Below are 16,821 nucleotides of genomic sequence, written 5' to 3'. Positions count from 1 at the left end.
AAAGTGGATAAAAGTATATTTCTATAACTTTCTCCCACCCCCATTACACATTTTAAATTCTAAAGGGAATATGCTAAAAAAATGCTCCTTAAACAACTCCACATTTGTCTTTTGAAACCAAATACCAGTAGCACAGAAGACCACAAAATTATTCAGTAAAATCTTGGTACCAGTCCCTATAAGTTAAAACAATATGAAAAATATGTCATTATGAAATATCAAGGCTATGTTTTTTCACATACACAATTACTGATTATTACTCATGGCAGAATGGGGGACCTTTTATTTCTTCAAATATTGGTTTTTTTTTTAAGATCTCTGGTTTTCTCAAGGTTTCCTTTCACTATTTATTGAAATTTACTATGTTATGTCTACTTTCTCCAGAAAGTTAAATTACAAATATTATGAAAGCCATTATGAGGAATATATTTTAGATAAGCTCAATGGAGAGCTTAATTGGGCAAGGGGACCTCCATTTTTTCCTGTAACCTGAAAATGTTTATCCCTCTAAGCATGCTCAAGCAGAAAACCTGTGTTACTGGATTTTACATCTCTCTTGAGTGTAAGTGAAAATAAGAAGCTAATTACTTTGGAAGCATATTATGCATATCTTCAAAAAAGTACTCATGTCCTCTTCCTGGGAATAAAACTTGAATTTGCCTCCCCCTCCCCCGCCAGAATGGTTCTTAGTTGGGGAAGACGGATAAAACAGGAATACACATTTAACCAGCTAGCCATTATGCGAAGGAAACACAAGCCTACAGTCACAGTAATTTTATTCTTCAGATGAATAAAATTCATCTGAGGAAATAGAAATATTATTTATTTTCTTTGTGCAACTTAGCATTCCTACTGACATAAAGTGTAGAATTAAACTCATTGTTTTAATTTATAAGAACTGGTGAAAGGATTTCTTTGAACAATTTGTCAGATATTAGCTAATGTTTGTTTAAAATAACTATGATCAGGTCCCTTGAGAATTCATTGATAACTGGTGTTCATAAGAGTTAATATTGTTTAGTATTTTAAAATTGAAAGTAATAATTAAAATGAGTATCGGAATGTTTGTAATATGAATTAGATAGAATTAACTTTAAATTATTTGCCTGTAATAAGAATATTGAATACAATAATGCCTATTTTAGTATGATTCATTAATTGATTATTATAATATATTAGTATGTAGTATATACTATCAATACATGAATTATAACATATGTAATAAGTTATTGTTTTGGTCTTATATCCTATTATAGATTAATATAGATTATTTATCTTTGACATGTACAATGAAAACTTAGGGCTCATTTGAACTCTTTAAACGCATCTAACTGAAGAAATATAGATATATTTGCTACATAAATTTAGTGATAAAATGCAAATTCACTTTCAAATAAAATGCATTGATATAAGACTTTGTTGGTCTTTGATATATTATATTTCTAATATTTATTCAGTAATGTTTGAAGTTTGTTATTTAATTCATAAATAAAATTGTAAATTTTTATCACATAATAACCCTTCTTGAGATACCTGGTTGGTATTCCATGCCATTATACCATGCCTGCTAATTGTATCTACAAATGCCTCCTTTGCATATATTTTATTAAACAAAATATAGTGATTAAAATTTACATCTTATTCCCTGCCCCCTTCAATGTCTAGATATTTTTCTGAACACTGCTTTCTCATAAAGTAGGGATAAAATGTAAAAATCCTTTAGAACAGGAATAAACTGTGCCTGGCATTTAGTAAGTGGCTCAATAAATAGCTATTGAATGAGTGAATAATACTAGTAATAGCCACTTAAGGTAGGTAATATGATTGAATGAGAATATTCCTGCAAAGTACTTAGCACTCCAGAGGGCCCATTTCTCTTTTTTTTTCTCTCTCTCTCTCTCTTTCTATATGTGTGTGTGTGTGTGTGTGTGTGTGTGTGTATCCCAAATTACTGTCAATAGTTATCTCAGAAGGGAATGTGCAGGGAAAGGAGGGGAAGGCATAACATTAAAAAAAATTTTTTTTTTATTTTTTAGTTTCTGTGTATTTATTAGTTTTTTTTTACATGCTCACATTACCTATAGGAACATTTCTGGTCATGCTGAAAAGAGAAGAGACCAAAGTACCTTTGGAGCCACTTTTCTTATTTACCAGAAGTTGAATTGAGGGTAATCACAAGGAGAAAAACAGAAATTATAAGTCTATAGTTCAAAAAACAAGAAGTCAGAGCAAATGCCAGATGCATGGTTTAGGCCTTCTCAGGATAGCAGTTTTTTTGCAGTCTCCACACTCATGTTTTCAGTTTGTGCACAGACGACTAGTCTATACTGGCGAGTTCCATTGTGTCTGACCCATGCTACCAAGCAAGTATTAAACAAATAGGATTTGATAACACTAAAGCATGGTTGGAGAAGTTAGTCTGTCCAGAAAAGAAAAATGAGAAGGCATAATGAAAACACAAAAAGGAGACCCAAGTTTCTCCTGGGTAAAGAAAGTTTAAGTGTGACTATCCCTAGGGGCCTTTGTAGCTCTAAAAATCCTATGAGTTGATTCTTTCACTTATTTGCAATGAGACCTGGGCAAATAACGAATGTGCTGTGCCTCCGTTTCTTAGATCTCATTTTACATATGGGAAACATGTTTGCCTCTGGTGGGAGAAAGGAGTAGATGAATAGCAAAGATAACAGGAGTAATTCAAGATATAGGCAATTTTAGGTAATAAGACACATGCTTTTATCTTGACAGTGGAAAAAATTGTTTACTTTGCTATTTTAAAACCATTTAAATAGGAGAAAGAAAAAAGGAAAAAGCAACTGTGGAGTGAATTGCTAGATAGTGCATTGTGGGAACACAGGCTCAGACATGACAGAACTTTCAGCAAATGACTGCTTTATTACTTACACAGCACAAAGTGTCCAAAGGAGCAGGGGAAGAGTTCCCATTGTGGCTGGTTTCCCAGGGAGGCCAAACTGCTCGGGTCAGGGTTGGTGGATGGCAGCTCTGGATGCCCAACTTTGCATCAGAGGGAAGAGACAAATCTGTGCTATCAAGGGTGTGGAATTTATATGACCCAGAGGGAGGGTCCCTGCCACTGAGATTTCCCACCCTAATAAGCATCTGGTGCTGCTTGTTCCTGGTTTCTGGGTTTAAGTTCTGGTCCAGCGTTTTCATTAGACCTAACATCTCACCTGGGTTGTGGAATGGAAACAGGCTGAAACATCATCACACAATAGAAAAAGAGGCAGGGGGTAAACGAGGGCTGGGAGATGACCCTGAGTGTGTGACTGAATTCCCCAGCAGTCCACCCCTCAGCCTCTTGACCAGACCTAGCCTACTCCTCCCCATTGGCTTCCACAACATAAGCTCACCTCTCGTCTTAGATGTGAAGGCAGAGATGGGTCAGGCCTACTGACTGGTTGCTAGCAACAATACTGACAGTAAAGCTTTGGGAGCAACAATGATTGCAACACATTAGGAGGGCTTCACCAAGCATACTATTACTCCAAACAGGGTGAACCAATGGTTGCATCCATGCCCTCATCCCCCACCTCCTGGGAGACAGTGGAAGAGGCCCCACAAAGAATCTGTTTGTACCCTTTGCAGCCAGTGGGCTTGCCATTGGATTTTAGTCACCTGTTTCACCTCCCCTGAGGTATTAACCCACTTATAGAAGGAGGTTTTAGCAATAGCACATATGCCTCCTTGTGGGGCTGTGAAGAAGTCTAAGGTAATGCGATTATCAAACACTATGTCACAGAGTGTATATGACTTTTCAAGGGGAGAGTTGTAAAACCTGAGGGTGCATTATCCTGTCACTATCCAGTGACATATGCAGAAAGCCCTGGAGGGGCATATCTTGGAGATGCTAGAGTAAAGATGACTGAGCCATTTGCCATCTTTGTTAAATTGAGAGTTGAAGCATCCCAACTTGTCCAGGGGTGTGTATAAGAAGAGTGCACAGCCAAAGGCTGTGCTTTTATCTTTGTCACAGGGCGTAAGTGAAAGACTTCCTGGTGTTAATTCAAACGTGAGGTAGGGAAAATTAGCTTCTTGAGCATCAATCTGGACTTGGCAAAGAAGGGAGCTAGAGCAAGTGATCAGATGGCATATCCAGCAGTTGGTCAGATTCCCACTGCCATAATGGCCTGAGTCAGCTGGATGAAGCTGTTTTCCTTCCAGGTTGCTGCCAGGTCAAATCTATAGAAAACAGGAGACAGGAGCAGTAACTAGTCCTGACAGGGTGGTCATGCAACCACTTCCTGTGGGAGACCCTTTTCTCAACTTATTTGCAATAGTGTTTTTTCCCTCTAAGGACAGTCCATCTCTGTGCTCCTTGCCATGAACTATTACCTTTCCCCTTTCCCATTGATGTGGTGCCTTACCCGTATCTCCCAGCTCACTTCCATTCCTGATAGATGGAAGTTGTCAGGACTCCTTGAAGGTGTCCCGTGACCATTCCCAAAGGTTCAGGTGCCCCAACCAAGGATAGGTATTGCCCACTAACCTCCAGTTTGGGAGTGTCAGGTCCTGTGGGTCTGCCCACTGGATTGTCACCCTATGTGTGTTAAGCACTTCTGTCATCCCACATATCCTGAGAATTGTGTGGAGGGTATAATGGGTAAAAAGTGGGATGAACCCCTGACAGTGGCTGAAAAGGAGAGTTCTAAGTGTGTGTCCTTGGTCTCCCTTTTGGGGCCAATCCTCACCTTGATGGGTATAAGGGTGGACGCAGAGCAAAGCATGGGTCAATCCTCCACCCCTGTACCTCCCCAGTGCTAGGAAATGGGATAAGGCTGTGTTTCCCTCCCAGGCTGAGACCACCTTCCAGAGGGCCTGATTAAGGCAGACAGTCCACCCAGTAAAAGGGTTGTCAAGATTTAGGTGCCGAAGCTCATTTTTGAGGTAGCCATTAAAGTTCTGCACAATGTTGGCTGCTTGTGGGTGGTGGGTGATAATGAAACATCTATCTGATTCTGTACATTGGTCAGAAGAGATATCATCTGGGCATCCAACGGGGGTGGCAAAGCCACTTTTCTAAGAAAGTCCATGTATGTATTGCATCTACATGAGGAACTTGAAAGATAAGACCGCAACCTGAATAGGTGCCTACTATAATGAAGGCATAGGACATACCTTGCGATGATGGGAGTGGGCCAGTGTAGTCTACTCACCATGAACAACCTGGTGCGACCCCTCTGGGAATAGCTCCTAAATGCCTTTTCTGGGCTTGGCTTGTGGTTTACATCTTTCACAATGGTAAATGGCGGATTGAACCTCTTTTAACTAAAGAGGTACCCCATGTTCCTGGGCTTATAATTTCATGGTGTTGGAATTTTCATGATCAGTTTGTCAGTAGATCCACTCAGTAGCAGAAGCATCCATAGGAAATTCAGCTCTTTCATGGATGTCATCAAGGGTAAGTTCATTGTCCTTATCCTCTGGGCAAGGATCATCCTCTGCCTTTCTTCCAGGAGGATCTCCAGCCTCATCAGGTGCAAAAAATCACTTGGTGATTTATAAGTTAGGTCATTTTGATGATGTTCATCATGAAACAGGCCCTTGACATGCCTTAACCTGGGTAACATGGATTGTGCCTTTCCACCTTGCCAAGTGTTTCCGAAGGTCCCTTCCTCACACTGAGGAACCTTTCATTCTCCAGGTGCATTCCTTCCGTGAACCTGACCATACTGCTAAGCCATTGGCGATGACCCATGAATTAGTAAACAGGTACATGGGGGTGCTTTGGTCTCAGTGTTCCAGGGATAAGAGGACCACTCACAATTCAGCCCATTGGTCACTCTTTCCAGTGCTAGAAGTGATATATAGTCTGCCTGAGACAAGGGAAATAGCAGCTGCTGCTCAAAGAATGGCTCTCGACTTCAGTTTGGCTGATCCATCAATGAATGGTACTGAGCATCTGGTGGGATATCCCTGAGTTGTGGTCCCCAGGATACCAATGCAGGGAGGGAAAGGCCTCATCTGGTGTTGCTGCAGGTTCAGTGTTGAGGGGGTTCCCCACCACCGGCCCATGCAAGCATATCACTCTGGGGACTCGGGAGCATGATCCTGAATGCACCACTTCCACATGATGATGCTCCAGTGTTGGGCACCACCTGGGTGGGTGCTCTGACCCCCCAGGCCCCAGTAAACCGATGGGGATTGCTAGCCTCAGGAGGATGTGGGAGCTCTTGACAATACCTTCCTCTTCCACCAGGCCTAATAACACGCCAGAAGCTGCCTTTCATAGGGGGAGCAACACCGGGCTGCATCTGGGAACTTCGGCTCCAAAAACCTAGGGGTGTGGATGCACATACCTGTACTCAAGGCCTGATGAAAAAGCACAGGTGATGCCTCATGTTGAGCAAATTGGTTTCAGCTTTTCTTTGTGGATTCATTTTTGCATATTTTGTTATTTGACAACATTGATTTAAGATTACTGTTGAAATCTCAAAATAAATAATGGATTTTCATTAAAATAAACAATGGGCTTTCACACCTATTTTTAAGTAGAAAGTCGACAGTCATTTTGGTCATAGTATGAGGATTAATTGCTTTATACGTCTATGACTTTGGGTACATTCTTTCTGTACAAACAGATTCATTTTATTTACTTTTAATTTCCTTTGTGTGTGTGTGTACGTAAACTTTATTTTCAATTTTCATAAATAAAAAAGGCAAAGCACTTTAGATTATTAGTAAGACTTAGCTGACATTTAGTTAACCTCATACAACATTAATGTTTTTTCTTTTCTTGAAAATACTCAAATACGATTCCATTCAAATACTCAAATACGATTCCATCGTTCCTTTAGAAAATAGATATGCTGCATATAATGAGTTCCATGAAGAGCATTCTACCACATCCATGTTTTTCTGACAGTTGAATTACTGAGTTGTATGTCAATTTAACCTATCTCTTGGAGGAAAAGCAAAAATGCACCATTAAAAAATTGGTCATCTGTGATGGCCAATTTAGCTATGCTTCCAGAAACAAAATCTATTTTTCACAATGAGGAAGCAGAAAATAATATTCAGTCAAAAGGATCTATCCTGAACTCATTTATCTCCTTTGTCAAAAGGTAAGAGATTAAGTATGGGAGGTCAACATAAGTGATTTTTTTCTTTAAACCATTTAACTCTAGTTCAGAAGATAACAAATATGATTAACGTAAAATCCATCAGCCTATATGAATTCCACATCACATTTTCCCTATTTTATAACAAAAGAAAATAGGTTTAATATTTAAGTAGATTAGTGTGACACTATTACTGAAAGCAACATTTCCATCATCACAGCTCAAAAGTATACACAGGACCCTTTAGAAGCAGAATGCTGTGCATGCCCCAAAATGTGAGATTAGGCAGTTGTCAGTAAACATGAGGTAGAAAATTAAAACATTTTCTGTCCTCATTCATGTCACACTGCCACACTCTTGGAAATTCAGGTTAAATGGGTTTTGCAGATCACTTCGTATCCACTTTAGCTTCATAATGTAAATGATAAAACAACCTTGGTTTTTAGATAAAAACCGTTAACATCATTTTTGAAACTACAAATGGAACTTTCTTCATGTAAGAGACTGATCTAATAGCAAATTCCTGTATCTAGACTATATATATATTCAGTGAGTATAACTTGAAGCTCTTAAATTATTTATTTGAAGCTCAAATAAGACAATTAGGCCAATGCAGTCATTTCCTCATCTGAGTCATCTGTTTCACTTTTTTTTTTTTATTTTTATGCTCCCTAGTTTATTTTGAAAACTACCTTCTCTGATATATATATCCAAATGAATTTGAAATTACAGTTATCTCAAAGTACACAGAAATTACCTATATTCTCCTATAAATGAAACAGTGATAAAAGAACACTTAACACGTTATTTAAGGGCTTCAACATAACAGAAATCTCTTTTTCCAGCTTTTTAAACTATTTTTCCCATCTAACCCAATATGTAATATTTGACATTTGGGTTATATGTGCATATAAAACAGACACATTTGTCAAGTGAGCATAAGATGAAACAGCATACGGTGTCCTTTCTGGATATAAATTTTCAGAGATAAGGTGGTCCAAATGGGAGTGAAAAAGACTTCCTCATGAAATAAACTAGATAAATAAAAATTAAGAATAATGCTAAAGATTTATTTCATACCATAAATCATTTTTCTTTCCTATCCTTCTAACATTCAAGTGTGCACTCTGGGCATGTGTGAGTCAAAATACTTCCAATCAAGATTATGAAGCCCTATGATTAGGGATTTTTAATTCAGTAAGACGCCCTGGGGTAAAAAAGAGAGGTAGTGTAGGTGAATAGAGGACATCTGTCCATCAAGTTATACATATCTACTTAATGAAGAGGTAGATTATTTAAAAGTCTCATAGGGCTCAGATATTGACTTGGGCCTGAAAGTGATGTTTTAATTACTTACTAAGCATATTAGAATGATAGCCATCACTGGATTAGTGCCTTAAGGTTAAACACTGGAAAGAAATGATTGTTATAAAACACACACAGAACATAGTATTTTGTGGTTCTACTGTTTTGCTTGTTCCACTGTTTTTGTAATTGGGGCAAGATAAGTGGTCCAACTTGTTTAAGAACATTTAATGTACCCCATAAACTGTCTGAATCAAAGATTTTTATTAATTCTTCTGCCAAACACAACATTGATTTCCATCTACAATTATTTTTTAAGACAAAAAACAATAAGTCAACAAAAAAAAAGTTGTGGCCATGAGCTATGAAGCACTACACTTTTAACACACTGATTGACTGAAAAACCTAGAACATCACTGTTTAAGATGTGAATCATTGTTGGCCTTCAGCAATGAATGGATGCAGCTTTACTGTGACTTCTCCAAAAATGCTTTGCAGCACCTCTGGTAAACAGTCTCAAAGTCGGAGTCATTCCCATAATAGGGATCCTCAATAATAAGTTGTTTTTGTGGATCATAGCTCCCAAGTAGTTCAATTTTTGCTTTGTGGTTTTTAACTGCACTACCTTTTCTGTTCAGATCTCTCAGATTGCTTTCATCCATACACAGTATATAATCAAATGTGGCAAAGTCTTCTTTGGTAACCTGCCGGGCCACGTGATTCATAGGAATATCATGCTTCTTCATGCACTTTTGCCCTCGATAATCAGGAGGGTTTCTTATCTCATAAGTGGATGTTGCAGCACTGTCTATCCTCCAATTATCTGAAATATTTTGATCAGTTACAAGTTTTCTGAAAACTGCTTCTGCAATGGGTGATCAACAAATGTTACCCAAACATACAAACAGCACCGACTTGGGCGGCTGCGCTGCCATCTTCTCTGAAGCAAAGAGCGGCAGAAAGTGAGACACAATGACCGGGCCGGAATCTCCATCTGTTTCACTTTTTAGTTGCAATTCCGCTAAATCGTTATCTACAGTTGTAATATTTTTTCTCTTGCACTTGTTGGCAACTGCATCATTAGCCCAGATTTTTCTCATTTTAATGTTTGGCAGTTTCTTCAGATCAGTATCCCATTCCCTAAAAGTTTTCAGATTACTTGCATTTAGAATGTCTGGAATCTCAAAACCATACCCTTCATACTGCTGCAGCTCACGTGCCATCGTCTGCTTGATAACTGTCTCCCGGGAATGGCGCTTCTTTCCCTGCCTGTCTTTGATGCTGCTATGTAACTCAGTCTGCTCCAGCTCATCACCAAATCGATTTAAATACCTTTCAATTAATTCACAAGCATCTTTGTTTAAATATTCTACTTTTTTGGGGGATCAAGATGATTGTGAAACCACTGTCGTTTTTCACCAATAATGTTGAGATGCAAGGCCTTTTCATTCTTTAATTTTTCCACCCAATGCTTTATTATCTGATGTTTTTATTTTTGCCAGTGTGATGGGGCTACAGTGATATCCCATTGAGGTCTTAATTTACTATTTTAATTCTAATGAGGTTAAAAACTTTTCATATGCATGTTGATATTCGTATTTCTTTTTGGTGAAATATCTAATCATATCTTGTGCCTATTTTTCTATTGGGATGTTTTGATTTTTCTTTTTGTAGGACTTTATATTCCGTTTCTCTTTTGAATTGTCAAGGTTTAATGAACCCAGGAAATGCTTGAAGTTTCTACTAGTCAACTCATAAGAGCTATTTAATACAGAAATTAATTTCTGACAAATAGTTGATAAAAGCATGTTAAGAAAAAGAAGCCCAATTTTAGATATTTCATTTCTGCTATTTAAAATGTTTTACCTCTAATCTGTCACAGTGTATTAGTAGAGAGTGAGACACTGAAATTGGTAGTTATTCTGTAATATGAAACATGAAAAAAATCCCTTAAAAGGGCATGTCTCCCTGAAAAATGGATGAAATGGCAGATAGTAACTTCTTGTTTATCTCCTAGAATGTATTACGTTGTTTACCTTTTGAAAAAGATATATTAAAATTAAAAAAAAAATAATCAGCAAAAGGTGAAGAATGGAGAGCAGCTATTGTATCTCTTCTATTTGGAAAGGATAAGTGTAAAATGCTGAAATGAAGTAATGCCTGATCATGCCTTCTTTTATGTGCAAGCATTCCACTGTATCATTGTGTACCACACACATGCAGAGGAATTCAGCAGTTAGCCCATGGGAATTGAATAGAATAATCATTTTAAGGTAATAATTTTATCAGTTTTTCAAAGCAGGGATTTTCGATCAACATAAAATATCATCTGTCTTATGCAATTGTAAATATAGGTGTTGTCACCTCTCCAAATGATAGGTTGCCTATATATTCAATACCATATGTATTTAATACAAAGAGGGGATTAGATGAATGAAGGCAGTTTGATTTTCTTGGCTGTGGATATTACTTTAACATAGTTTCTGTGGATAGGTTTGGGTAAGCTCAAGCAGTGTAAACAAAACTGGTTTTTACTTTGCAAAACTAATGGACTAGAGCAAACTTATAGCAGAATAAGGGAGGGTGTTCTGACATGTCAAAGTTTATAATGTGGATGATCAAGCTTGTTTGTTTTTAAACAAGAAAAGCTCCTTGGTTTTGAAAATGAAAGCCCCTAAATATGATTACTTACCAGTCACTGAATGGCAATGAATACAGAGGGCAAAAGGGGAAAAGGTATTCAATTTGACCTCATAATGATCATATTCTGGAAAAATAAGAAAATATTCATTGCTAACACTAATGGGTAAACTTAGAACTTAAAAGGCATTTGTCTGGAGCCTAGGAGAATATGGGTAAAGAAGTGATATAGTCATTTAAAAAGGCAGTTTTATCTTTATTGGTGATATGGGTGGAAATGTGCTGTGGATATAAGATTAAGAAAATGTGAGTTGGGCATTTGATGTACATACAGAGACAAGAATGATTCAATGGAGATTTCTGAAATGTTAAATTAGAGCAGGACTCCTACTTGTTTTTAACAATAGGGATAGCATAAAAATAAAAATAAATAAATGGCTAAAATAAAAATGAAGAATAAATTATTAAAATAGCTGTTAGCTTGATTACCAGGAAAGTAAACAGTGACGAATGTTAATTTTTTTTAAAAAAAGCACCATTTGATTTGATTATTGAAGCATAGAATTCCTTAACAGAAATGTGAATCATAAGAAGTCAGGCTATCTTTGAAGACTTGAGTGTTAAATCAAAAATGATGAATTAATGTCATTTTAGAAATAAAAACCCATAAAGCTTTAGGTGAAGAAAGGGGAAGGATGGTAGTTTCAGAGAGGAAGGCAATGAACTTGTTTTCAATTTATGAAACCTTAATAAGAACTATCACTTTTAATTATCCCTTAGACATTAGCATAGTCTCCCAAATAACCCAAGAATAACTTTATCATGCTTTCCGTTTACACATAAAATGGTTGTGATCCAAAGTGGCTACCCATTCTGTTCAAAACATTACAACTAAAAGTGATGGAATTGGGGGTCTGACTCAGGTAACAACTGACAGGCTATCCCCTTTGTAGTAGGAGTGCTTTAGGGATAATGAAAATAGTATCAGTTTCTTTAGGGATTAAATGAGATAACTTATATTAAAATACTTTGTAAAATAAAGAGAGATGCCTAAGTTGGTATAGAATGTTGATAAGAAAATTTCCATATAAATTAAAAATTCAGCCTTCTTTATGTGGTGGAAGACATTTCAATTCTTTTTGTTGGGAAAAGAAATAATGGTGAGAGAGAGAGCGAGAAAGAGAGAAAGAGAGCGAGCGAGCATGTGTACACTGCATGAGATGTAGTGGTTTCTGTTTTGTTCTTTCAATTTTCTAACTTCCACATTTCCAGAAAGTAGGCATGGTTTTGGGCTCCTTTGTCTTTGGGGCATATGTAGTGTTGGGCTGAAGTTAGAAGTTACCTGAAGGTTAGCCATCTTCTTGGCTTTTATTTTCCAAAACCTAAAATGTTGAGGTGTAATGGGTTGAACGGTTGCCCCAAATAGATGTGTCCATATCCTAACCACCCGACCCCCCCCAACAACTTGTGAATTTGACATTATTTGGTAAAAGGGTCTTTGAGATATAATTTAAGGACCTTGACATAGGATCATCTGGGATTATCCGAGTGTCCCTAAATCCACTGACTAGTGTCCTTATAAAAGACAGAAAAAGAGAACACACAGCGATACACAGAAGAAAAGGCCATGTGAAGACAGAGCCAACAAACACCTGGAGTCACCAGAAGCTGGAAGGGGCAAGGAAGGGTTCTCATTCTCTCTTAGGAGAGAATGAGGACCTGCCAAAATCTTGATTTCAGACATCTGGTCTCCAGAACTGTGAAAGAATACAATTCTGTTGTTTTAAGCCACCTAGTTCGTGGCAATTTGTTACAGCAGCAGCACCTTTAGGAAACTAAAACAGAGAAGAAAAGGTTGGAGTCAAACTTGAGGTAAAGAAGAGTCCTGAGATCAGAAGTGCCAGGGACTTGGGACATCCTGGAGGCAGTGGGGACCTTTATTATCCTTATTTTCCCTGTCCCAGGGAGGTAACCAGACCTAAGAGAAAAATCCTGCATGGTGTATTTAGGGAGGATGGACAGACGCTAGGCACTCAGCCTCAGCAAGAATCTTGGTGCTGTCACCCATCAAGGGGCTGTGCAGCCTGGAACTGCAAGCATTGAGGTGATCAGTGTGGACCAAAGACCGTAATATCAGCCTGCCAAATATTCTGTCTTGATATGAAGGATGCTTGGGATCTTCTCAAGATTCTGTAGAAATGGAAGGATCCTCAATAACGAATTAAATTGAAACTCTTGCTCCCTGTGTAGTGGAGTCTCAGAGTCATACATAATTTGATACAGAAAAATAATAAGATATTACTTATACCCAACCAGAGAATCATAATATTCATAATTCCTATACAAAAATGATGAATCCCGGGGAAGGCATCAAATCACAGGTCTTTATATTTTCATTTGTTTCTAGCCAGCAGTGAAAAACTTGATGAAGTGCACTAAGATGGAGCAAACTTAAAGTCAATTAGACTTGTTGAATTACAGCATTAGTGGGGATGTGAAAAGTGTTAAAGGTCATTCTTGTCTGTTTCTACAAAGACTCTTTAATATGGGCAGAGCATAGAAATGGAGAAAAGAAAAGGCTGGGGATAGACACAGTGGCTTAAAAGAAGGAAAGCTGAATCCTGCAGCAAGGACAGGATACAAAGGAGACTAAAGCTCTAGTTTGGGAGCCCACCATTTATGCAACTGGAGCCAGATATGGAAGAGAATATTCTATTGAGGGTAGCAAAGTTCACTTCTGTGGATCTGGCAGCCTGATCCAGACTGAGAAATACTACCACTTACTCATTCTTGTGTATTTTATTTTTCTGATGAAAGATTGATGATTATTCTTATATCACAGTGGGTGAACTTCTTCATATGTCTGCCTTAGTAAGCCTACTGCAGTCTGGCAGAATGCCTCACCTGGCAGCTGAAAAGCAGGATATTTCCCTCTGAAATTCTGTGGGTGGAAGAAAATTTGCCTAAGGCTGTGTTTGTATTAGACAAAGTTACTAACCATCACCTCCAGCAGCAACCAAGAAGTTTTGGCAAGCAGCCAATGTTCTGAGGTTAAACATAAATATATATAATATGATAAGAATACAATAATACCACACATTCTTCATTTTGGAGGCATTTGAAGCAAAGTATGTCTGACCACAGCAAACCAGCCAAACCAAACTACCACAAGTTACCTTCTTTATTTAGACTATGAATGTGGCAAAGTGAGTGATTTCCTTGTGAGGAGAAATCACTCATACAAAACATTGGAGTTGATGTCATTTTTTGTGTAAAGTCTGAACTTTCTGCTAAAATTATAGTAGCAACTTTGCAAACTGGAGAAACATTAAGGAAAGGTTATAGAGCAATGATTCTGCTGGTGAGTCATACAGATGTCTCAGAATGGTAGACTTCATGTGGTACTTATGGGTGAATATTGTGCAGTTCACTGGACTGTAATTTTTAACTCTACCTAAAGAGTAGTTAATAACTTAAAATATGATTTAATAAAGATTACAGGAAAAGCATTTTACATAAATAAAATTATTCATTAGAATATTTTTGGGACTCCAATTCATTATTTTAATAAAATCTGGTTCCAGTTAACATTTGATAGTTTTCAGCACTTTTAGGATACATGAAAATAGGCAGATGGTTGAAATTTTAGGAAGGCACTTTATCATTTTTTCAAGCTGATTATAGTTTTCATTTGCTGCCATTCTTGTTTTTTCAACCAGACATTCTGGTTCCTAAATTTTATTCTCAATTTATTTTGTTATGCACTTTTCATTTAAACAACTTTAAGATGAATATCTCCAATAGAATTTTGATCTAGAATTTGGTTTTATTTACGCTAAGAATTTACTTTGCATTTTCAACATAAATTAGCCATATGTTTATTGCTAAACAGATATATACACACGTAGCTCTAATATGCACTTTACTATTTCTCATTGACTAATTTTTCATTGGAATGTGAAAAATTCCGATATTGAACATAAGATCTTTTGCCTGGCTTCAGTGGGCAACATCAAAAAGTTTGAGAGCTACTGATAAAAAGTGATTTCAGAGTAGGTAATTGGATATCAATACAAATCTAATCTTGATCTTGAAGTGAAATCTAGATGAGTTAATGGAGAAAAAAAGAAATGAATATAAGGCTTGTATTAAGTAAAACTGTAACAAAGGAAGTGTTGGTCCTTAGCCCCTGACTTACTCTCCCCCATACTGGCCAATTCTCACATTTCTGCAGTCAAGAGATTGGGGCCTGTCCCCTTGGCAGGCTCTTCTTCCCCTACCCCTAAACCCCCACAGGGCCCAGAACTTGTCCTTGCATTAGGCCCAATGCAAGTGTGTTGGGAAGGGAGAGTGGTTTAGTCATTACCCTCTCTTCCCGTTTATATTCACATAGACACTTGTTATAACACATCTTTAACATATTCCACCAAGTACTAAGCATTTAACTAGCTAAATTATCACATTATCCAATAAGACTATAATTGTTCATATTGTAGAGACTCATAAATCTAAGTTCTTTTGTGGAGTATCATAAGATACTAACATACTTATTCCTATCAGCTAAACAAGGAACATTTTCCTAACGAGTAAAACATTATAAATTACATACATGAATCTCTGCTTCATCCAATGCTGATACATTATAGCACAGGTCATCTTAGAAATATTTTAATAATGTACATATAAATCTATACATAAACATATATGCATATACTAATATATATATATTTAAATATACATTATATTATAGGAAAGTGCTGATGTTAACATATATTTTTCTCCTGGCCTATCTATTGCAAAAGGAAGAAATACCTGTCATACACTGTTAACAACTGGAAGGTCACCCTGCACAGCACTTGCATTAGTTTGACTCCTGCTGGCTCATCTGTTTGTTTTCTCCACTATGGTCTCTCTTTCTGCCATTTTTTTTCTATTTCTCTTGAACTGTTTTGGCCTCAAACAGCTCAAAGAGTTATGTGAAGTCAGACTGGATATAAAACTACAAGTTTAATAGACATGAAAAATTTTTAAGAAAAATCAGTAGGCATTGGAGATTGGGGAAAGACTTGTCGTTGTGAAGGGAATAATGAATATCACTGCATCTTGGGAGGACTGACCCAAAATAGATAGGATTGGGAGCTGGGTGCAGCCATAGCCCTAGAGTTTATCTTGACTTCAGAGATTTTAAACACAAATGGCTTTTGTCATTTTATCAAATGAACATAGTTCCAAATGGACTATGACAATTTGGTGCTTATTCAGTTAGGACTTCCATTTCTGAATATTCCTAGCACTAAATGGGGTGTACCAATGTCGAGTAAAAGCACATCCTCAAATATTTATGTCAGAAGCAGCAAGTAATAAGTAAGTTGTTGTATTTAACATGGTCAGAAGATCCTCAATTTCCTATTAATGCATTCATGTTGCTAGTTCATTAATTTTGTCAACTGGCAGCATTTATTAGCTGGCACCAAACATTTAAGATTTGAGACTGCTTTTATCTAGTAACCTAATTTTTCCTGTGAATTCAGAAAAAAAAATGCAACATTCTATTTATCAGCAAACATCTATTGTCCAAGTCAAGGAAACCATTAGATCATGGTTTTAAGAAAATATAATTAACGTACTGCTATAAAGCAGTGGGATAGAGTGTTGCTCAGATGAGCTATCAATATTATGAAATTATAGGGTGAGAAACCTACTAGTTTAGCAGTTAAGAAAGCCACCTTCAAAGCCACTTTCAAAGCTTAGATTCAGAGACACTTGTCCTAGAATTCCAGCTCTGCTTGTCTTTGGAGAA

The 16,821-nt window shown here is 37.2% G+C and overlaps 1 protein-coding gene and 2 pseudogenes across 1 annotated transcript in view; 1 reads left to right on the top strand and 2 right to left on the bottom strand.

The window, feature by feature from the left end:
- The window catches only part of SEMA3E (semaphorin 3E), a 281,726-nt gene that overhangs the window by 75,408 nt on the left and 189,497 nt on the right, over positions 1-16,821 (top strand). The gene's annotated exons all lie outside the window — the stretch shown is intronic.
- LOC119534327 lies at positions 8,849-9,316 on the bottom strand (annotated as a pseudogene).
- The window catches only part of LOC119534769, a 44,505-nt pseudogene continuing 37,033 nt past the window's right edge, over positions 9,350-16,821 (bottom strand).

This window comes from Choloepus didactylus, chromosome 5 (assembly GCF_015220235.1).
Source record: "Choloepus didactylus isolate mChoDid1 chromosome 5, mChoDid1.pri, whole genome shotgun sequence".
Lineage (NCBI taxonomy): Eukaryota > Metazoa > Chordata > Mammalia > Pilosa > Megalonychidae > Choloepus > Choloepus didactylus.
This window is presented reverse-complemented; position numbering and strand designations above follow the sequence as displayed.